At 41.9% G+C, this 24102-nt stretch overlaps 1 long non-coding RNA gene across 2 annotated transcripts; it reads left to right on the top strand.

Moving 5' to 3' along the window:
• The first annotated feature begins 87 nt into the window (after positions 1-87).
• Positions 88-23424, top strand: LOC123779418 (uncharacterized). 2 transcript variants are annotated; one of them, XR_015725154.1, is made up of 5 exons: positions 88-297; positions 16598-16677; positions 18292-18445; positions 19529-21236; positions 22726-23424. It is a non-coding gene; the product is annotated as an uncharacterized LOC123779418 (long non-coding RNA). The 2 variants fall into 2 exon arrangements; XR_006776191.2 differs by having other exon boundaries at positions 90-297; positions 19529-23424.
• The last annotated feature ends 678 nt before the right edge of the window (positions 23425-24102 follow it).

Below are 24102 nucleotides of genomic sequence, written 5' to 3'. Positions count from 1 at the left end.
ACCCCTCGTGCACGCGCACGCAGGGACGCCGCGGAGGCTGGGCTGGCGCATGCGCAATCCCCCACCCCATACCGTGGTCCCTTCCCCTTTGCCACAGACCTCCCCCGCACTTCCAGCTCTCGTAGGTTTTTTCTCATCGTCGGCTGTCATTCTCCAATGTCTGCCTCACCCTCCAGCCCCTCCCTCCCGCTGGTCCCAAAGGTCCAGCTCCACCCTTCCGGTCTTGTCATTTCAGAGGTGCCGCGAGAAGCTTGCTCTTGTCCTCTCCCAGCCGGCTTCTTGGCTCTCAGATTGTCGGTATGCCCTTTATTCATGTTTCGCTAATGGCTATCTAGCGACACCATCACGAATTCATTTCTCCAACAAATATTTAGCGGGCTCATGCTCTATGCTGGGGGTACAGCGGTGAATGATACAACGTCCTGCCCTCGTGGAGCTTATAGTCTGGTAAAGGAAAGAAAACTAGGGGCGCCTGGGTGGCTCAGTCATTAAGCGTCTGCCTTTGGCTCAGGGCGTGATCCCCGAGTCCTGGGATCGAGCCCCGCATGGGGCTCCCTGCTGCACTGGGAGCCTGCTTCTTCCTCTCCTCTCCCTCTCTCGCTGGCTGTCTCTCTCTCTAATAAACAAATTTTAAAAATCTAAAAAAAAAAAAAAAAAAGGAAACAAAACCAACTCTCAATTATGTAACTACAGATTAGTTAAACGGGCAATGAAGGAAAGCAATGACAAGTCACGTAGGTGAATGGGTTCGTCATGCCTCTGGGTGCCACGAACATGATTTGATTTCTTTGACACCCTTACCTTTCAGTATCTTCGTACTTACCTGCGTGCAGAGTCTGCACCTTCTGGCTGTGTGCCTTGTTCTGTATTTCCCCTCCTCCATGGAGAATCTAACAAACTTAGTTGAGTCTCTTCTACATGCATTGATTTATTTTCTGCTACGTACTCCTGGGGTGGAAGGGGAGAATCCAAAAAATGAACAAAAACTAGCTCCTATCGTGGAGGCCCAGACAGCTCTTTAAAACAGATTCTTATATGCTAATATTTTAGCATTAATGTTTATTGAACTAAAATAATGCACCTACACGGTATAAAAATAAATATATATATAAGCTAAAAGTCTTGTAATGAAAAAAGCAGTTCCCTGGGCTACTTTATAAAGGCAGTATCTTCAACTCTATATTCATCCTGATTCCATCAGTATATTGAAACAAATGCTTGTGATACTAGTTCTTGATGTGTTAATTTTAAGTATTATCTGTTGACTTCCTGCCATGATAAGAACATGATCTTTCAGTTCTGCCCCCCCCCCCCCCGCAGTTATGTAACAATTTTTGGTGAAACCAATAATCAGCATTTACATTATGTATGCAAATATTGCTTACCAATGAGCCCCAAAGTACACTACAACTATGCCTTCTAGCTTATACAACCCTTCATTTTTCTTAGACTTAATTATTGCCTTTTTTCTCTGTTGTAAATTTTCTGTATTATCCACAGTTGCCTGCCCATCCCCTCTCCCAAGTGCTCTAGGACTCTGTCAAAATCTAGCAGTATTTTCCATATACTCCAATACATAAATTCCACTTTTTCTCTAGTCTTTGTCCCAGAGCCCTCCTTTCTCTTGTTTCATTCTGGATTGACTGCTCTCTAGACTTGCTGTACCAATGGGATTCTGGGATTTTCCTTCACTGCTGTTCTGGGCCTTTTAGCCTACTTCCTGGATCCAGTGGCTTCTTTTCTTGGTTTACTTCCTTGTTTTGCTAAAGCATCTTCTCTAGTAACTTCCTAAGCAAGAGACTTAAGGGATATGTGGTTGGAATCTGCATATTTGAAAATACCTTTTTTTTTTTTTTTTAAAGTAGTCTCTGCACCCAAAGTGTGGCTCTAGCTCAGGACCCTGAGATCAAGAGTCACACGCTCTACTGACTGAACCAGCCAGGTGCCCTCATATTTAAAAATATCTTTATTCTAACACTTGAATTGTGGTTGGGCTGTGTTAAAAAGAAACCCAAAATGGTGTTACTTAGGCCAACTCACCAGCCTGGGCTTAATACCTAATCAAATTATACTTTCAACCTCCCTTAGAAATATAGTCTAAACCATTAGTCAGGAATTTCCTGATCAGCACCAATAAGGTTATCGGTCTCACGGGCCCTCTCCATTTCCCCAAAGGAAGATGAAGTAATCCACCTACTAAGACCCTTTTGTCCCCAAGTGAAGGTGACCTCACCTGAAATAATCCTTTTTTCTGTTTGACTTCCATAACCTACCTTTATAAACCTTTCCTGGAGTGTCCTGGCTGGCTTGGTCTGTAGAGTGTGTGACTCCTGATCTTAAGGTTGTGAGTCCAAGCCCCACATTGGGCATGGAGCCTATTTAAACAAACAAACGTGTCCTTTTCTGTAGCCCTCAGAGCTCCCCTCTACTGGATGGGGTGTTGCCTGATTATGAATCATTTAATAAAGCCAATTAGATCTTCAAATTAACTTGGTTAAATTTTTAAAATTTTTTAAATTTATTTGAGAGAGAGAGAGAGAGGGTGTGCACATGGGCTGGAGAGGGGGCAGAGGGAGAAGGAGAAGCAGACTCCCCCCTGAGCAGGGAGCAGGATGCAGGGCCCGATCCCAGGACCCTGAGATCATGACCTGAGCCGAAGGCAGACACTCAACTGACTGAGCCACCCAGGCACCCCTAAATTTTGTTTTTTAACAGCTGGTTATTGATTTCAAATTTGAAAATATTTTTTTCCTCATAATTTTGAAAGTATTACTCCATTTTCTTCAGCCATCCAAGGGTACTATTTAAAAAGTCTGATTCCTATTCCTATTCCTGATCCTTTGTATGTTATGTCTTCTCCATCTCTGGAAACATTAGAATTTTCTCTTTAGGCTATTGGTTGGAAATTATATAGTAATATGTTTTGCTGTGACTCTTAATGTTTTTGTGCTGAGGACTCATTCAAACTGGAAACTCATGTACTTCAGTTTGGGAGGAAATTTTCTTGTATTATATCCTTGGTAATTTCTTCTTCATTTTCTTTGTTCTCTTTCTGGAATGCCTGTTATTTAGAAGTTCCACTCTGGATTGATTCTTTAATTTTCTTTTCTATTTACGATTTCTTTGGGGTATTTTTTTTTAAAGATTTTATTTATTTATTTGACAGAGAGAGAGACACAGCCAGAGAGAGACACAGCCAGGGAGAGAGGGAACACAAGCAGGGGGAGTGGGAGAGGAAGAAGCAGGCCCTCAGCAGAGGAGCCTGATGCGGGGCTCGATCCCAGAGCTCTGGGATCACGCCCTGAGCTAAAGGCAGACGCTTAAGGACTGCACCACCCAGGCGCCCCTCTTTGGGGTATTTTTTTGTTTGTTTGATTGATTTATTAAGTTTTATTTATTTAAGTAATCTCTACACCCCACATGGGGCTTGAACTCATGACCCCAGGGTTAAGAATTGCTCTTCTGACTGAGTCATCTGGGTGCCCCTGATTTTTATTTTTAGTTGTGGTAAAATATACATAACATAAAATTTGTTGTCTTAGCCATTTTTACGTGTACTATTCAGTAGTGTTAAGAAAATTCACATTGTTATGCAACCGCTTGTTTTCATCTTGCAAAACAGAAACTCTCTACCCGTTGTTTGTTGGTTTTTGTTGTCCTGTTTTTTTCTGGGATATTTCCTTGTCATTATCTTTAACCATTTTGAGTTTCAGTTTTTCTATCTTTAATTCCAAAGACCTTTTTAATGACTGACCCCACCCCATATTATTCTATTTTTGTTTTATGGACAGGAATGTCTTCTGTCTCTCTGAGATGTTATAGTGTGTTTGTTTTTAGTTTTTCTTCTGCTCTCTGCTTTTATCTGTTTCTTGGGTCCTTTTTAATGCTCATTTATTTAGGTCTCTTTCTTTTATGTTAATGGCCATCCTCTAAAGTCTGGCTACTCTAGCAGTCTGTTTATATTTAAGAATGAGACTCTAAGAAGTGGAAGGGAGGCTCAGTGTATGGGCAGGATGAGTTTACTAACACCTTGCTACTCAGAAGGGACCACCAGCATTGGCTTCATCTGGGAACTTTTTGGACGTGCAGAATTTCAGTCCCCATTAGAAACTACAGATTTAGAATCTGCATTTTTAAAAAAAAGATTTTATGTATTTATTTGACAGAGATGAGAGAGAGAGAGAGAGCACAAGCAGAGGGAGTGGGAGAGGGAGAAGCAGGCTCCTGTGCTGAGCAGGGATCCCAATGCAGGACTCGATCCCAGGACCCTTGGATCATGACCTGAGCCTAAGGCAGACACTTAACGGACTGAGCCACCCAGGCACCCCTAGAATCTGCATTTTAACATGATCACCATGTAATTTAGATGCACATAATATTGTGAGGAGCCCTGGATTAATGGGCTTCGCTATAAGGTGGACCAGTGGTGTGCCAGATTTCATTGGGGCCCACAAAGTCAATATTGGGAGATCTTTTCTCCAGAGAAGTATCCTCCAGTTGTGTTGGGGGCTTATAAATTTGGCCGTGAGCGTTCCCAGAGTGTATGGGAGTGGGGAAGAATGCTTTGAGTCCCCGCTGACTTCCACTTGATCCCATTATTAGCCCTGTGCCTCCCTGCTACCTTCCACCGGGTTAGAGTCTTTAGAAAATGAGTCTTCGGTGGTCTGGTCGTAATGGAGGAAGGGGTGGAAGTGGGGTGGGAGGGGTGGGAAAGGGGTAATCCCTTGACTGCTGGCGGACTTAGAATGCCAAAGACTTTTGATATGGATTTTCTTTCCATTTTCTTTATGTCGCTTTTTGGTTTATTTAAATTTATGACTAATAGGAGATACATCTTTGTACTACCACCCACTTTTCTTGAATCTTAACCCATTATAATTAAACCTTCTTCGGAGCTTTTTAAAAAAGAAGTAGAGTCGAAACTTCCTGTGAATCCCACCAGATTCCATTCCTTTCTCTCCTTCCTTCCCCTCCATAAAGGTAACCATCGCCCTGCATTTGGTGTTTATTCTTCTCATACATGTTTTTACACTTTCACTGCATATGTATGTATCCATAAACAACGTATAACATATTTTGCATGATTTTAAGCTTTTGTTAATAGTTTTATACTCCATATCGCCTTTGAAACTTGTTTCTTTTAGTCAACAATGTATTTTTGAGATTTACCTATGTCGTTACCGGGTAGGTATTTTAACTGTGATATAACATTACCATGTACCCTTATACATTACGATTTTAAAGGTATTCATCCATTCTCCTATTGAAGAACACCAAAGTTTTTTCCAGTATTTCTGCTATTACAAGCAATGCTACTTCGAACATTCTTGTACCTATTTCCTGTATATAGATGTGAAGATTTCCGTAGGGTATGTTCCTCAGAATGTAACTGCTATTATGTGGGCTACGGACATCTTCAACTTTGCTGGACGTTGTCAAATTGCTCTCCAAAGTAGTTGTACTGATTTATACTTTTTCTGGCAATGTGTGAGGGTTCCCATTGCTCCCTGTCCTTGCTTGCACTTGGTATCTTCAGCCTTTGAAATGGATGGATATGAACAAACATCTCAGTGTTTTAAAAATAAGAATTAGCTAGGGAGAAAGAGAGCGATGTATGAAGGCCTAGAGGTGAGAGAACACAGTATCTTGCAGAAAGTGAAAGCAGACCAGTAACTGGGGGGTAGAGCTGGAGGGGGGACGTGCCAAGAAATTGACAGCTGGAGGCACAATAGTAGCTAACATTTGTTGCAGTTGAGGATTTATTCTGTGCTATGTACTGTTTGAAGAGCTTTCCATGTATTATCTCATTAAATCCCTGGGACAACTCTAAGAAGTAGGTACCCCTCTTAGTTCATTTTGTAGATGATGAAACAGATGCTGAGAGGCTGAAGAATGTAACCAAAATCACATATGTGGATGGTCACTAAGCTGAGATTCAGGCTTCAACTGTCTTGCTTTTGATTACTATGCAATATCGGTATCTGGTGCTGAACTGGATAGTTTTGTATCTTAGTTTCAAGGGTGATAAAATCAGTGTATAAAAAAACTGGACCTAACACTCCATTAAAAATGAGGACAACAGCTTCTAGATTAAACCTTCATCCTGTTGAACCCTGATGTCTAAAGTAGGGAAATTGACTGTTCTAAAACAGTCAGAAATTTGTTGCTTTTGGTCTTGAAGATAGAGGCTGGAGCTATCCTGGGGCTGGGGTGCTGTCTGGCTATCCTCCATCTAGTCCTCTGGATCTACTCTTCAATCTTTTCCACTCTCACATCATCTGGGCCCCCTTGCACTTGGGCTTTTGGGCTAATAGGGAGGCCCAGCAGGAGGAGGAAAGAGAGAAGGAGAGGAGAGAGAGACAGACAGATAGGTAGATATCAGTGTATTTAATCCCCTGCTTCCTCCTCCTTGTGAGGTTGCTTCAGGCTGGCTGTGTCTCTCAACCAAATGTCACAGCTCCTCTCAAGGTGACCACCTCAGCACAACTCTTCCTTTTCTTCAGTGCCTGGTAACCACCCCTATTTCTCAATGCTTAGGGCCTAGAGGTGGTATCAGCTTGGTTGCTGTTAGTCCTGGCTTACTGCACTCTCTCTTGTGGTTCCTGTACAACCAAAAAAAATTTTTTAAAGATTTTATTTATTTGAGAGAGAGAGAGAATGAGCGGGGTGAGGAGGAGCAGTGGGAGAGGGAGTAGCAGGCTCCCCACTGCACAGGGAGCCCAGTGCAGGGCTCAATCCCAAGATAACAGGATCATGACTTGAGCCAAAGGCAGCCACCCAGGTACCCCGACATCCACACTTTGTAAATAGCTCCTCCTCTTAAGTCTCTCATCTGTTTCTTGTGGGATCAAGACTACTATGGGGTAGAGAGTGGTATCATAGAAGATAGTGAAGTTAGGAAGCTTCAGGAATTGGTCCCTTCATTGAAATAATTACTGAGCTGGCAAGAGCTGTCAGAGTAAATTATTTGGAACTTTGGAGTTTAGTTGAACACTTGCAGCATCTAGGGGAGTGCTTGATGAAGAAAGATGCTGGTGACTTTGGGTGAGTCTTAGTGTTTCATGTAGCAGCTACCATCCCTCATCCCACAGCAAGTAGTCATGTGGATGGCATTCCACATCTCTGGTGTGACTTGTTGATTCAAGTGTGGGCAATAGGGACCTTGTACTCCAAAAAATCAGGGTTCTGTGTTTTGATATATAATATCAATAAAGAGATAAAAATTATAAGTAGGAATCAAATAGAAATTCTGGACCTGAAAAGCATAAGAGTAATTTATCAGAAGATTTGAGTAGGCAAAAGGAAGAATCAGCAAACTTGAAGATAGGGCACATTAAAATTACCTAGTTTGAGGAGCAGAGCAAAGAGAGTGAAGAATAATGAACAGAGCCTAAGGGACATATGGGACACCATCAACAGTACCAGCATACACATTATAGAAATCCCAGAAGGAAAAGAGAGAAAGGGGGGAAATAATTGAAGAAATAATGGTGACAAACTTTATAAATTTGTTCAATGTCATGACTATACACTAGCCAGTATGCTCCAAGAACTCGAAGTAAGATAATCGCAGAGATCCACACTATAATACATTATAACCAAACTGTCGAAAGCTAAAAACAGAGAGAAAATCTTGAAAGTAGCAAGAGCGAAGTGGCTCGTCATTTACAAGGGATCCTCAATTAGATTTAATGCTGATTTCTCATCTGAAAACACAGAGGTCAGAAGGCAGTGGAATGAAACCTTTAGAGTGCTGAAAGAAAAAAACCATCAACCAAGAATTCCATATCCAGTAAAACTATCCTTAAAAAGTGAAGGAGAAATTAAGACATTCCCAGATAAACAAAACTAATGAAATTCATTGCTAGTAGACCTTCCATAAAATAAATGTTAACAAGAGCCCTTCAGGCTGAAACAAAAGGACCCTAGATGATTACTTGAAGTATTATGAAGAAATAAAGATTATTGGTAAAGGTAACCACATAGATAAACATAAAAGCTAGTATTATTGTATTTTGAATGTAACTCCTCTTTTTATTTCCTATATGATTTAAAAGCCAAATGCAGAAAATAATAATTTTAAATCCATGTTAACAGGCACACAATGAATAAGATGTCACTTGTGACAATGACAAAATAAAGAGGAGATGGAGCTGGATAGAAGCAGAGTAAATGTATGCTATTGAAGTAAGTCGATATCAATTCAAACTAGATTTTAATTAATTAATTAATTTTTTAGAGTGCGAGGTGGGGAGGGGCAGATGGAGAGGGAGAGAGAGAATCTTAAACAGGCTTCAAGCCCAGCATGAATCCTGCCATGGGGTTAGATCTCCAGACCCTGATATCATGACCTGAGCTGAAATCAAGAGTCAGGTGCTTAACTGACTGAGCCACCCAGGCACCCCTCAAACTAGATTTTAAAAATAAATTTAGGGGATGCCTGGGTGGTACAGTGGGTTAAGAGACCGACTCTTGGTTTTGGCTCAGGTTGTGATCTCATGGTAATGGGATTGAGCCCCATGTTAGACTCTCAGTGCAGAGTCTGCTTGGGATTCTCTCTCCCTCCCCCTCTAACCCCTCCCCCTCATGCTCATGCTATGTCTCTCAAATAAGTAAAATATCCTTAAAAAAAATAAAAATGGATTTAGGATGTCAATTGTAATCTCCATGGTAACCATGAAGATAATAATTGAAAAAAATGTGTGGAAAAGGAAATGAAGAAGGAGTCAAAATTGTGCACTAGAAAAATCAGTCAAACAAAAGTAGGCAGTGTTGGAGGAAATAAAGAACAAAAAAGATATAAGATGTAGAGGAAACAAATAGCACATAGTACAAGTAAGTCCTTCATCATCAGTAATCATTTAAAATGTAGAGTAAACCAACTTTATTAAAAGACAGAGATTGGCAAAATGAATTAAAAAACATGATCTAACCTTATGTTACTTACAAGAGACTCGTTTTAGATCCGAAGACACAAATAGGCTGAAAGTGAGAGGATAGAAAAAGATATTCCACGTGAATACTAACCAAAAGTGATCTGCAGTGTTTATACTAGTATCAGAAAAGGAGATTTTAAGTTAAAAGTTGTTACAAGAGACAAAGAAGGACATTATATATAGATAAAATTCATAAAGAAGATAGGGGCGCCTGGGTGGCTCAGTCATTAAGTGTCTGCCCTCGGCTCAGGGCGTGATCCCAGGGTCCTGGGATTGAGCCCCACATCAGGCTCCCTGCTCTGCTGGGAGCCTGCTTCTTCCTCTCCCACTCCCCCTGCTTGTGTTCCCTCTCTCGCTGGCTGTCTCTCTCTCTGTCAAATAAGTAAATAAAATCTTTTAAAAAAATTCATAAAGAAGATAGAATGATTATAAACATATATATACACCAAACAACAGACCCCCCCCAATATCTGAAGCAAATATTGACAGAATTGAAGAAAGAAATAGTCTATCTATAATAATAGAGTTGAACTTTAGTCCCACTTTCAATAATGGATTGAACACCTAAACAGAAGATCAATAGGGAAATAGAAGACTTGACGAACACTATAAACCAACTAAATTTGGCACACATATACAGAACAGCCCACTCTACAACAGGAGAATACACATTCTTCTCAACTGTACATAGCACATTCTCCAGGATAGACCATATGTAAGGCCATAGAAAAACCTTAATACATTTTAAAATATCAAAATCATACAAAATATTTTCTCCAACCACTAAAGAAATCAATAACAGATGGAAAACTGGAAAATTCACAAATGAACAGAAATTGAACAACACAGTCTTTGACAACCAATACATCAAAGAAGAAATCACTAGGGAAATTAGAAAATATTTTGAAATGCATAAACCAAAACCACAATATATCAAAATGGATGGAAGGCATTGAAAGCAGTGCTCATAGGAAATTTATAATTGCAAGTGCCTACATTAAAAAAGAAAGATCTCAAAAGATCTCAAATCAACACCCTAACTTTACACCTTAAGGAACTAGAAAAAGAAGAGCAAACTAAACCTAAAGCTGGCAAAAGGAAGGAAATGTTAAAGATTGGAGCAGAGGGGCACCTGGGTAGTGTAGTCAGTTGGGGGTCTGACTCTTGGTTTCGGCTCAGGTCATGATCTCAGGGTTGTGGGTTGGAGCCCTGCACTGGGCTCTGGGCTCAGTGAGGAGTCTGCTTGAGACTCTCACCAGCTCCCGTGCTCCTCCCCTCCCCCACTCTCTCTAAAAGAAATAAGTCTTAAAAAAAAAGAGCATAGAGAGAGAATAGAAAGACAATAAAGAAAAACAATGAAGCCAAAAGAAAAATTCTTTTCTTCGAAAAGATAATAAAATTGACAAACTTTTTAGCTTAACTAAGAAAAGAAAGAGAGAGGATGCAAATTACTAAAACCAGAAATGAAACTGGGGACCATACAGAAAGTAAAAGGACTTGGGAGATTATTGTGAATAATTATATGCCAACAAATTACATAATGTAGATGAAATGAACAAATTCTTAGAGACACACAAATTACCAAAACTTAAAAACCGGTAGAAAATATCAATAGACCTATAACAAGTAAAGATTGAATTAGTAATAAAACCCCCCCGGGGTGCCTGGGTGGCTCAGTTGGTTAAGCATCTGACTCTTGATCTCAGCTCAGGTCTTGATCTCAAGGTTGTGAAGCCAAACATGGAGCCTACTTAAAACAAAACACCTCCAGAGAAAGAAAAGGCATTCATTCATTCATTCATTCATTCATTCATTCATTCATTCATTTATAAATTGAGGTGTAATTTACGTACAGTGTTATTTGTTTCAAGTGTACAATATAATGATCCAACAATTACTCCATGCTCACCACAGTAAGTGTAACCACCATCTGTTACCAAACAACGTTATTACCATCTTAGTGACTATATTCCTTATGCTGGACTTTGTCATTTCTGTGACTTATTTATTTTGTAACTGGAAGTCTGTAACTCTTAATCCCCTTTATCTATTTCACGCAACCCCCACCCACCTCCCCTCTGAAAGAAATGTCTTTTAAAAGAATAATTTAAAGAATTAATACCAACCCTGCTCAAACTCTTCCAAGAAACAGAAGAGGAAGGAAAACTTCCTACACATTCTATGAAGCCCCCATTTCCCTAACACCAAACCCAGACCAAGATGCCACAAGAAACGTAAACTGTAGAGTGATATTTTCTGTGAATACATAGATTCAAAGATCCTCAATGAAATACTAGCCAACCAAATCCAACAGCACACTGAAAGGATTATATACCGTGACGAGTGTGATTTCTCCCAGAAATACAGCAACGGTTCAACATAAGATCAATCAATGTAATAACCACATTAACAGAATGAAGGAAAAGAAAAAAGAACATCCCAATAGATAAGGAAAGGCATTTGAGAAAATTCAGCACCCTTTCATGATAAAAGTACTCAGAAAACTAGGAATAGAAGGGAGTTTCCTTAACATGGTAATGGACATGTATGAAAAAACCCACAACTAATAAGATCCTTGATTGTGAAAGGCTGTGGACAAAACAAAGATGTCTGCTTTCATCATTGCTGTTCAACATTGTACTGGAGGCTGTAGCCATGGCAATCAGACAATAGAAATAAATAAAAGGCACTGAAATTTGAAATCAAGAATTAAACTATATATGCACAACATGATTCTATGTAAAGAAAATCCTATAGAATACACCCACACCCACACCCACCCACCCACCCACACACACACACAATGCTAGAGCTAATAAATGAATTCAGCAGAGTTTCAGGGTACAAAATCAAGTCACAAAAAACAGTTGTGTTTCTATACACCAGCAATGAACAATCTAAAAAGGAAATGAGGAAAACAATTCTATTTACAATAGCTTCTAAAATAATAAATTAAGCATAAGTATAACCAAGGAAATGAAAGGCTCAGACACTAAAAACTACACAACATTGCTAAAAGAAACTGAAGATGACTTAAATCAATGAAAGATTCCATGGTCACGAATTGGAAGACTGAATATTCTTAAGATGGCTGTATTCCCGAAGCAATCTACAGGTTCAGTGCACTTCCTCTCACAGTTCTAGTGGCTACTTTTTTTTTTCCCCCAGAGATGGAAAAGTCAATCTTCAAGTTTATAGGGAACTGCAAGGAGCCCCAGATAGCCAAAACAACATTTAAAAAAGAAAAACAGAATTGGAGGGTTCACACTTCTTGATTTCAAAACTTACTACAAAATTACAGCAATAAACCCAGCGTGATACTGGCATCAAGACAGACATATGTAGACCAGTGAAATAGAGTTGAGAGTCGAAGCAATACACCCAATATTTATGGCCAGTTAATTTTTGACAAGAGTCTAGAGACCATTCACTGGGGGAAAGGAGAGTCTCTCTTTATTTTATTTATTTATTTTTAAAGATTTTATTTATTTATTCGACAGAGATAGAGACAGCCAGCGAGAGAGGGAACACAAGCAGGGGGAGTGGGAGAGGAAGAAGCAGACTCACCGCAGAAGAGCCTGATGTGGGGCTCGATCCCATAATGCCGGGATCACGCCCTGAGCCAAAGGCAGACGCTTAACCGCTGTGCCACCCAGGCGCCCCCGGAGAGTCTCTCTTTAAACGAATTGTGCTGGAATAATCGGTTAACCGCATGCAAGAGAATGAAGTTGTACCCTTACCTCATTCCTGATACCAAAGTTAATTCAATATGGATCAACCATCTAAATATAAATGCCCAAACTATAAAACTGCTAGAAGAAAACATGGGGGCAAAATCTTCATCGCCTTGGATTTGACAATGGTTACTTAGACGTGACACTAAAGCACAAGCCATGAAAGGATACAGATCAACTGTTCTTCAAAATTAAAAACTCGTGATAGACGTATGCGAGCTGTACCCCCCCAACCTGAGATGAGTCAGCCAAGAGCTGTCATTCAGTACACTCAGCTGGAAGTCTGAACATGAATAATGTAATGGGTTGTGCTATTTACAGGAAATTAGTGATTTATTTTATTTAAATTTTATGTGGTTTAATGTGCCTCCCAAAAAGTTGTCTGCTTTGGAAAATCACATGTATCGAACTTCCCATTTTGGCTTAAGTTGAGAGGCATACTGCTTTTATTAATAGACAATTTCTCCTCACGTCTGCTGAAGTAAATGCTGCGCTGAAGGAATGCCAAGTTATTTGCTTGCCGGGGATGCTCTCATGCCTTGGCCCAGTGCTGAGAGGAGGGGCAAACGTGACGGGAGACCAGGAGGCTGTTCTCTTCGTCTGCTACAAGACGATGACAGTTTGCTCTGGGTGGAGTAGTGGAGATGGAGAGAATTGAATGTTTTCGAGAAATATTTTAGTGAAGAAATCCCAAAGTTCTGGTGGTGGATGGGAGAGATGCTGCAGTAGTTTTCCATGTTGAGCAACAAATCACCCCAAACTCAGCAACTCAACAACACTCATGTATTATCTCACGGTTTCCATGGTCAGGAGTCCAGGCGCAGAGGGCTGGGTCCTCTGCCCGGGCCCTTACCAGATGTCAGTTAGGTGCTGACTGGGGCTGTGGTCTCACCAGAGGATCAGCTGGGAGAAGACCCACTTCCAAACTCCCTCAGGTGCTTGGCAGAATTCATCTCCTTGCAATTTGTAGCGCTGAGATCTCGGTTTTCTTTCCGGCTGTCAGGGGATCGCCCACAGTTCCTTGACAAATATGACAGCTTACTTCTTTAAAGCTAGCAAGGGAGTCTCTCTCACTTCAGCCTGCAGGATGGAGTCTTATATAACATAGTCCTGGGCCTGGCATCCTGTCACCCTTGCCATATAACACACCCTAAACAAGGCGCTGACATCAACCACTTTGGCCTCATTCTACTGCTTAGAAGCAAGTCACAGGTCTGCCTCAAGGGGAAGGAGTTATACCAAAGCATGACACTTTAGAGTGTGTCTCCCACAGGAAGGATAAGGAAAAGCATAGTGTCAGCTATAAAGTTCAGATTTCTGGCTTGAGCAGGTGGGTGGTGATAATGTCATTTACAGGTAGAGAACACGGAGGAGCATGTTGGTTGAGGGAAGATCTTGAGTTCAGTTGCAGACAAGTTGAGCTGCTCAAGGGCATGAACCATGCCTATTCTATTCTTCACTCTTGAACCAGTGCCTAGGGTAGTTCATGACACATAGTAGGTGCTCGAGGCAATGAATGAATGGATGAATGAGATCTGTGAGACATCCTGGTGGAGATAGTGATGAGGCCAGTATCTCCTAGAGGTCTTGGTGTTTTGTACAGTGATTAGCTCGCTGCCTAGGATGGAACTGCCTAGGAAAGAGGATAGAGGGAGAGCAAGGATCTCAGGACTGGGTGCTGGGAGCCTCAAAACTGAAAAGTCAGGTTGGAGAGGAAACACTGGCAAAGGCTACCAAGAAAGGATAGATACAAGAGTGTGGGGCTGAATGCTGCTAAGAAGTTGAGACAGGACTGAGGTATCCCTGGGGAGAACTGGGTTTGGTGGAGTGGTGGGGCTCAGCAGCCAAGTTCATGGGCTGAGGAATGTTCAGGAGGTGAGGAAGCGGAGGGCAAGTAGACAGTTCTTTCTAGAAGTCTGGCCATAGCGGGGAGAGGTTGAGTGATAACTGGAGGGAGAGGAATCATCCACTATTGAGATCATCCAGGTTCTAACAACAAGAGAGGGCAGCCCAAGGCAGGTGCTGGGATGTGAGGGACTGGGTGGCATTCTTGGTCACGGGGGGAGAGAGCACCTTTTCTGCTTATCTTATGGTCTTGCTTTTATACTGCTTACTCTATCAAGCTTTTATTATAGTCAAGCTAACATAGTTCTTTAAGAATGTTAAGAATGGAAAATATGCCCAAGGAGACTCTTTCCTCTCCTCTTCTCTCCGCCTGTCCCCTTCCTTCTTCCTCATCCCCAATAATTCTATCTAGAATTTATTTGCTCCCTCCCTTCCTCCTTCCCTCTTTCTTTCCTTCCTTTCATTAGTATGGAAAAGCCTTGAGCAGTTCTCATTGCCGACAAGTAGGCTTCAAGAAAGGAGAAATTGAAGATAAAGCGAAGATGATAATAGTGTGAGACTTCCAAGAAAGCAACAGGGCGAAGGATTCTAGGGCACAAGATTGGCTTTGGGATGGCCAAGGGATAGCTGCTGCACTGTGGCAGGAGTAAAGGAGGAAGGTGTGGGGTGGGCCCAGCGACGTGTTGGTCTGGTGTCAGCAAGTAGAGGGATGTCCCCAGAACTCAGGGTCCATTGTCTTTTGCGTCCACCAAGACACCGCCATTCACATAATAAACTAATAATACTGTTGAATGGCAGGGTACGTGCACAAACCCTGTACAGGACAGCATACATAGCATATTTTTTCCTTAAATTTTTCAAAATGAAATCCTTATTGACTTTAGTTATCATACGTGTAACACATGTTCCTTGTTTAAAATTTTAAATAATATAGAAAATTTCCCTTGAAATTCTAACCCACAGAGATAACCATTGTTAATGGGGAGCGGCTACCTTGCCCATGGGTTACATATTAAACAAAAGACAATATATGGAATTGTGTGAGCTGTTTCTCTCACTTTCACCTTATATCCTTTATGTCAATATGTAAATATCATCCTTATCTTTCTAACACCTGCCTGGTCTCTGGTCTCCATAACAGCTGTGAGTTTCCTACATTTATTTTAACAAAAACCCTTTGATTAGCATTTAGCTTGTTTCTAATTTTCCAATACAATGACCATTCTTGTTCATACCACTTTGCACACCTGCGCCATTCTTTTCTTTTCTTTTCTTTTCTTTTCTTTTCTTTTCTTTTCTTTTCTTTTCTTCTCTCTCTTTTTTTTTTAAGATTTTATTTATTTATTTGACAGAGAGAGAGACAGCCAGCGAGAGAGGAACACAAGCAGGGGGAGTGGGAGAGGAAGAAGCAGGCTGCCGGCGGAGAAGCCTCATGTGGGGCTTGATCCCAGGACCCGGGATCACGCCCTGAGCCGAAGGCAGACGCTTAATGACTGAGCCACCCAGGCGCCCCTGCACCATTATTTTCTTAAAATAAATTTCTGGAAGAGGAAACGTGTGCATATTTAAAATTTTGATACCCATCTCTAAATTGCCCTCCAGAAGGCTCTGCCAATTTGAAAATTGCCAATTCTGCCAATTTCATTAACAGAAGCTAAGGCTGCCTGTTTCCCCACACTCTTGCTAACAACTGGCTTATAAATCTTTTTAATCCTGTTAATTAATCTAAGTGAAAAATGACACCTCATTTTAATTTGCTGATCTGTAATTGGTAGTAAGGTGGAACATCTCGAACATGGGTTTTGGCCATTTGCATGTGTTCTTTTATGGAGAGCTTCTTAATGCCTTTTACTCATTTTCTATTAGGCTTGTAATGTTCTTATTTGTTTCTAAATAATCCATAGTTTAATAGTATTACTTTTTATCGTGTTGCAAATATTTTTTCCATTTTGTTATTTATCTTTTAGTTATGCCATTGGTTTGCTTTGTGATATAGGGATTTTACATTTTCAGGTCACCGTTCTCAATCTTTTTTGTCATTTTGTTTTATTTTTTATTTATTTTTATTTATTTATTTTTAAGGAGGCTCCGTGTCCGACGTGGAGATTGAACTCATGACCCTGAGATCAAGAGTCGCATGCTCTACTGACTGAGCCAACCAGGTGACCCCATTTTATTTTTATTTTATTTTATTTATGTCATTGACATAGTCCTAAGTAAGCTGATTATCACGATTATTAAAAGATTATTAAAAAAAGATTATTAAAAGATTATTAAAAATTATATTTTTCCTCTATTACTTTGTAGTTTAAACTTTTTCATTAAAATTTTATCCTTTTCTGCTTATTTTTTAATTAGATGGACAATATATGATTACATTCTAGTCGCTTTCTTTTTTGTTTTATTTTATTTATTTTTCTTTATTTCATTCTAGTCACTTTCTTAGAAGCAATCACAGTTATCTGATTAAGATCTGTTCTTTCAAAATCTAATATATTTACATTCATATATTTGTATGGAGATATACACATATTTAACATAAATAGTATCATTCTACATATGTTACTTATAACTTGCTCTTCCATTGAACAATAGCTAAATATCTCCTTGTTAGTACCAATAATTTGACCTCTGCCTTTTCTAGCTGCTGCATGATAGTCTATGAGCATACTATAAGTTGTGGTTTAATTCTTTCATGTTTAAATCTTTAATCCATCTGAATTTTGTATGTATGTATATGGGAGTGGAGTGAATTGAGAATATAACTTAATTTTTTCCCCAGTAAATTTCCAGCTATCCTAACACCACGTGTTGAATAGCCCATCTTTCCTCTGATGTCTTGAAATGTTGCTTTACAACAGAATGAGTGCTAGATTGATGATGTTGAGAGGTGGACATGGCGAAGTCTTCAGGAACTTATGAAGGAGCTTCCAGCTTCCGCTGGACCAGCAGTACCAGCTAGCCTGGTATTCCTAGTTCTTCCCCAGCTGTGCAGCTTGCTCTGCACAGGCATAGAAAAGGACTGACCATATTCCCTAATTCTTTTATTCTCAGGTACACGGACATCCTAGTTTTGCAATGAGAACTTCTACCTCTTCCTCTTCTCCTCCCCCTCCCCTTTCTTCCTCTTCTTCTTCTTCTTCTTCTTCTTCTTCTTCTTCTTCTCCTTCTCCTTCTCCTTCTCCTCCCCCTCCTCTTTCTTTTTCTTCTCCTCCTTCTTTTTCTTCTTTCTTCTTCTTCTCTTCTCCTCCTCCCCCTTCTTCTCCCCCCCCCATTTCCTCCTTTCCTCCTCCTCCTCTTCCTCCTCCTCCTTCTTCTTCATCCTTTATAAGGCTGTGATAGAACTGCCTATTATCTCCATCTCGCCTGAATTCCTTGAGGTGTGTATGGCTTTACATGCCATGTGGCTCAGGAGAAGACCCCGATCACTAGCATCCCTCCTGGGAACGTGGAACAGGAATATCAGAGACAGAGACAGAGCTGGTTTTGCTTTTGTGAAGGGTCCCACTGGGAAAAATGAGATGATTTGGGGTCTCCTGTGGTGAATCAATTTTAATTTAATTTAATTTAATTAAAAATTATAATTTTTACTTACATTTACCAGTGTATTACAAGGGATACAAATGAACAGCCAGGTGGACAGGCAAGGTCTGGAAGGGTCCTGAGGGCAGGAACTTCTCGGTGGAGTTGGGGTGCACCACCCTCGTCGTGGGGGGATATGTTTACCAACTTGGAAACGTGTTTTAATTTTAAATGTTACATATTTATTTTAACAGGTATTAGAAAAGGATAAAACTCACACGTGAGAGCCACAGGACTAAAGTGGGCATTTAACTTACTACGATAAAAGTTAATCAATTGAAAGAAGAACATGGCACAAGAGCTGCAGACAGTCTGAGAATGACTGAAGTTTGGAAAATCCCAAATCAGGTGATAGTAGAATCACTCAATCAGTCAAGAGTCCTTCAGCTGTGAGTAACAAGAACCAAACATAACAGCTTAAACACATAGTGGTATTCTTGTTGTTATTTTACACATAATGTCCCTTAATGGAGTCCAAGGGTGAACCACCTCTTTGTGATCCTTCTGACCTTCTCCTCATGGTCCCATGATGGCTGTTGCAGCTCTGGCTCGCACCACCAAAAGGAAGAAAAAGGAAGAGGTGGCACCCAACAGCATCTTTCCCTTTTGTCAGGAAAAGCCAGAGCTTTCCTAGAGTTCCCAGCAGTCTTCTCCTTAAGCGTCTGCCAGAGCCACACATGGGGCCACTGCTGTGGAGGCTGGGAGCGTGGACAACAGGCCGGCGTTATTGCCTTTGACTGTCTTCGTCAAGCTGAGCTCCTTATAGTGAGGAAGGGCAGACTGGGTAGTGGGTTAGACGAGTGCCGAGTGCAGAGAGAGGCAGACGCGGCAGGCCATGTGGCCCCGGAGAGAATGCCACGGTAAGGAATCATGTCAGGCTTCCAGCTCAAATGCCTAAGTGACAAACTGTACTTCATTTCCTGCTCTGGCGAGCTGGCGAGATCGCCTGTTGTATCATTTCCATAAACTCCCCTTCGACTTGAGCTGGTGGGAGTGGGTTTCTGTGATTCCTTAGAGCCGTGAGCAGTTTTTGACAGGTCTTAACATGTGTTCCCTCGTTTGTTCCTGAGAGTGGTTATCCTTAGTGTCTGCAAGAACAAGACGAGGCTCTGAGAGGTTAGGTTGCCCACCTTCATGTGATTCAGCCCAGGTTTTCTAGGAACTAGTATATTCTTTATGCCATCTCTGTAGTTCTAGGAGGATCATCTATGCAGCAGAATGTTTATTCCGTAGATAGCACCGGGGCATGTGGGAGATGGAGTTTCCTCTGGGGCCTGTCAGTGTCACCCAGCTCTGTCCCTGGCTTAAGTCAAAAGGCGGGAGGCGGCTTGACTCTGTCATGCATCTGGGTTTTGGAGACTCAGGGAATGTTTACTTTTCTGCTTGTCTATTTTCAAACTTCATGCCTGTAATTTATTGTCCTGATTACAGTTTAACATGGTTGGAAGATGTGAGATATTCAAGTTACGGATTTGTGTGAGAAGCACAAGAGAAAATGAGCGCATCTGGGAGCTATTGCTCTCCCCCTTCTCACGCCATCATCTCTCCTTGGGTGACCTTCGCGGCGGGAACTCCTACCACGACCCAGACCGTACTGGCTATCAAGATGGTGATTCATCTGGCCAAGCAGAAGTCATTATCTCCTCTCCCTAAACTTGACCTTTCCTCTGCGTTCCCTATCTCAGTCAACGGTACAGCCGTCTACACAGTCATGCCCGGAAGTCACCACCCCCACAGGCAACCGCTTGCCACATTATTTAAGATTAATCAGGCTGTAATATGCCTGGTCTCCTCTTCCCTCAATGCCTCAGTTCCGGCCTTAACCTCCTTTCGGAGGGGAGTGGACACCATCTCCTGGACTCACTGTTTTCTAAGCTTGTTAGAAACCTGGGGTGCTTGTTAATTATCTGGATTCCCAGGCCCTTCTCCTACACTCTGACTGAATAGGTCTGACGTGGGGCCCTGGAACCCATGTGCTTAACAATGATCGCCATCAGTTCAGCTGAGCAGTGGGCCGCCCTGGTAGAGGGCTGGTTTCCCTGCCTCAGGGCGCTTTGCGGTCAATCGAGCCCTCCGCGCTGTAGAAAGAGCTTCCTAAGAGCTTCCTAAAATGGGCCGGAAGCTCTTAATCCGCAGCACAAAACCCAAACCTGCCGCAAGCCAAATGGGGCACGATTTAGCCACCACATCCCTCTTCAGTCTTCTCTCCTGCCTTCCCTGGGCTCTACTAGTAAAAGCTGTTGGCCGAATTTGAGGATCCCCTCTTCTTTCTCTTTCTTTCTTCCTTCCTTCCTTCCTTCCTTCCTTCCTTCCTTCCTTCCTTCCTTCCTTCCTTCCTTCCTTCCTTCTTCTTTCTTCTTCTTTTTCTTTCTTTCTTTCTTTCTTTCTTTTTCTTTCTTTTTTAAGATTTATTTATTTATTTGAGAGAGAGAGAGTGGTAGGGGAAGGGAAGAGGGGGAGAGGGAGACAGAGAATCTCAAGCAGACTCCCTGCTGAGTGTGGAGTCCGATGCAGGGCTCGATCTCAGGACCCTGAGACCACGACCTGAGCCAGACATCAAGAGTCGGACCCTTAAGCCACTGAGCCACCCAGGCTCCCCATCCCATTGCTTTTTCATTGCTCAATGCCTTTGCCTATGCTGTTCTTTCTGCCTGGACAGCCCTCCTTCCCCAGGGCTACCTGGAAAACTCCTATCCCTCCTGCAAGACCCAACTCAAGTGTTCCTTCTTCCCTGAAGCTTTCTTTGCCACCCTTGCAACTCAAATGCATGTTTATTATTGCAGCTATCTCATTGACTTCTCCGTTGAAGAGACTGTGTTTATTTAGCTCACAGGTACAGGTGGCATTTGCTTTTCCCGTGTGAGGAAATTTAGTGAAAGCACATAGGGCAGTTTCCAGCAAAAAGTGTTCCCATTCTTTCCCCTGCGTGTAAACTCTAGAGAGTTTCCTACTGTGAAAAGCAAACACTCCTCTATCTGTTTACATCTACGACGTCAGGATACTCAACTGTGTAATAACAGTCAACGTGTGTCTGGTGCCCGCTGTGTGCTAGCAACTTTATGTTCACCATTTCGCCTCATCTACAGACGAGAAAATCAAGGCTCAGAGGTGAATTAAATTGCCCAAGATCACAAAACTGGTAAGTGGTGGGATTGGTGCAATGCTCATTCGACCTCTTCGGGAGTTTTCTTTAACAGCCATTAGGATATGTGGTGTGTGTCTAGGACAAAACGTCCCTGGACCAGGGGGTGCAGGAAATGTAAATGAGTGAAGCAGGGTGGGCTTGAGGCAATAAGGTGGGGTAGGGAGCGTGGCAAACTGGAGAGTGTACCCCCTGGTTGAAAGAGTGCGAAGACTGAGTGCTGGCTGACCACCCCCCCATTTTATTGTGAAAAATTTCAAATGTATAGCAAAGTTGAAAGAACTTTACAGTATATGTATACCTACTACCTAGAATCTCCCATTAACATTTGGCTTGCCTTATCTGTATCTATGCATCTAGCCATGGCCTGCATCCATTATTCCACTTTGCTTTTTTGATGCGTGTCAAAGGAAGTTGCAGACAGCCGTGCACTTCTCTCTAAATACATCAGGTTGTAGACCGTTAACTAGAGATCAGTATTTATAGTTTTTCCATTGATGTAAAATTTATAGGCAACGAAATGCACACATCTATAGTGTATATTCACTAAGTTTTGGCAAATGTGTGCTCCTGTATCACCCCCACCTCCATCAATATAGAAAACACTACCATTATCCCTAAAGATCTGCTCAAGTCCCTCCTGTTTGTCTCTGCTTCTGTCCCCGCCAAGGTAGCCACTGTGCCCATTCTTTTCTTTCTTTTTTTTCTACTTCAGAAAACTTCTCGCACCTTGTTTTATTTACAATGCCAACTTTTATCAGGTCATTAACTAAAGTTAACTAGACAATAAACTAGGCAGAAATTGCTCTACAAAGAGAGGGAAAGCCCCAAATACCACCTTCTAGAGAAAACCCTCAGTTCAGATTTATTCACAGCAAAGAAAAAAGAGACTTTTGATCATCCTGGAAGAAACTGAGCCCTACGTTTGGAACCTGTACTCGACCTGCACCTTCAAGGAGGACAATATTCTGCCCAAACTGCTGATTTGCTGCTGTGTTTGTCTACTGTTGGTCTCATACCAGCGATTATAGACAGAGCAGCGCAGCTAGTCTTTGGCACAATCCTCAGAGTGTTACAGGGTCAGGCACGACATTTCACTTTTCACACCACGGCTCCTCTTTGCATACCTGGGCTGCCTGTGCTTCAGGAAAAGCCCTTTTTGGTATCGAAGGTGTTGCGAATCTCCTCCGGAGTTTTCCCCTTGATTGTACCCGCAACCATCTTGTGTGTCACTTCAAGGACACTTTAGATTTCTAAGTAATTTGCAGCCAGAATAAGATGACAAAGTGTTCCTTGGTTAGCTTTCAGGAATTCTTGGTCCCAAACAGGGATATCATCTGTTCGCTTTGCTTTGTTCTCATCATCCTCGGGGGGAGGGGGTGGGGGTCATCCTGGTGGTCGGTTCACCACTAAATGACCATTTTTATTTTATTTATTTTATTTTTTTATTTTTATTTTTTAAAGATTTTATTTATTTATTCGACAGGATAGAGACAGCCAGCGAGAGAGGGAACACAAGCAGGGGGAGTGGGAGAGGAAGAAGCAGGCTCATAGCGGAGGAGCCTGATGTGGGGCTCGATCCCGGAACGCCGGGATCACGCCCTGAGCCAAAGGCAGACGCTTAACCGCTGTGCCACCCAGGCGCCCCTAAATGACCATTTTTAAATATTGTTGCCTTAACATTTGGTATAGGAGCTGGGTCATCCCCTCCTCCTTCGTCCATTCCCAAATCTCCCACCATGGTCGCGATCGTCACAGATTGCTTGGCGATTTCAACATCAGCTTCAAATACCTCTCCGTCGGAACTCTGCCGCTTAACCGAAGGCACGGTGCTCGGTCTCAGGGAGACTGCGGGCCAGAGACTGACAAGAGCATGGTGGCCTCAGCAACGAGAAGAGAAAGGCGGAGAACAAGGCCACTACCGGATTATTTTCTCCCGTAAATTAGTTTCGCCGCTCTGGAACTTCATGAAAGCAGACTCCTACAGAACGTACTTTCCCCCAGCTTGAAGTTTTAAAGAGTCATCCGTGTCGTTGAGTGTATCCGTAGTTCATTGCTCTCAATTGTTGGGAAGTCTTCCACTGTATTCCATTGTATGAACAGACCCTTTTAGCCATCCACCGTGTGTGGACCGCTGGGCTGTTGCTAGTCTTTGGCTCTTAGGAATAAAGCTATTAATATTTTGTATGAGTATTTTTGTGAGCATATATTTGCGTTTCTCCTGGGTGTATTTCTAGGAGTGGAATTGCTGGGCTAGAGGGTAAGAGTGTGTTTAGTTTTAGTAGAAATTGCCAGACCTTTTACCCGAGTGGTTATACCATTTTGTATCCCCACCAATGATGTATGAGACTTCTGTTGCCCCACAGCCTTCAGATCCTTCATGGACATACTGCTCATTTGTATATCTTCTTTTGTGTAGTGCCAGTTCAAATCTTTTTTTTTTTTTTGGAAAGATATTTTATTATTTATTTGTGAGAGGGGGGAGGGGCATAGGGAGAGGGAGAATTTCAAGCAGATCTGTGCTGAGTGCGGAGCCTGCCTGACATGGAGCTCTATCTCACGACCCTGAGATCATGACGTGAGCTGAAACCAAGAGTCAGATGCTCAACCGACTGAGCCATCCAGGCGCCCCCGCCTGTCCAAATCTTTTGCCCATTTATTTTGAGTTGTCTTTTACTATTTCTATTATTGTTGGAGTTCTTGATATGTCCTGGATACCAGCCCTTTGTCAGATATATGTTTCACAACTGTTTTGTCCCAGGTGGTGGTTTGTCTAGTCCTTTTCTTAATGGCGTCTTCTGGATGAGCAGAAATTTTTGATTTTGATGAAATCTAATTAAGCAAAGACACTTAAAAAGAAGAT

The sequence above is a fragment of the Ursus americanus genome, chromosome 1 (genome assembly GCF_024610735.1).
Source record: "Ursus americanus isolate L20-20 chromosome 1, mUrsAme1.1.p, whole genome shotgun sequence".
Taxonomy (NCBI): domain Eukaryota; kingdom Metazoa; phylum Chordata; class Mammalia; order Carnivora; family Ursidae; genus Ursus; species Ursus americanus.
The sequence above is the reverse complement of the archived record's forward strand: the minus strand, read 5'-3'. Positions and strand labels throughout refer to the sequence as shown.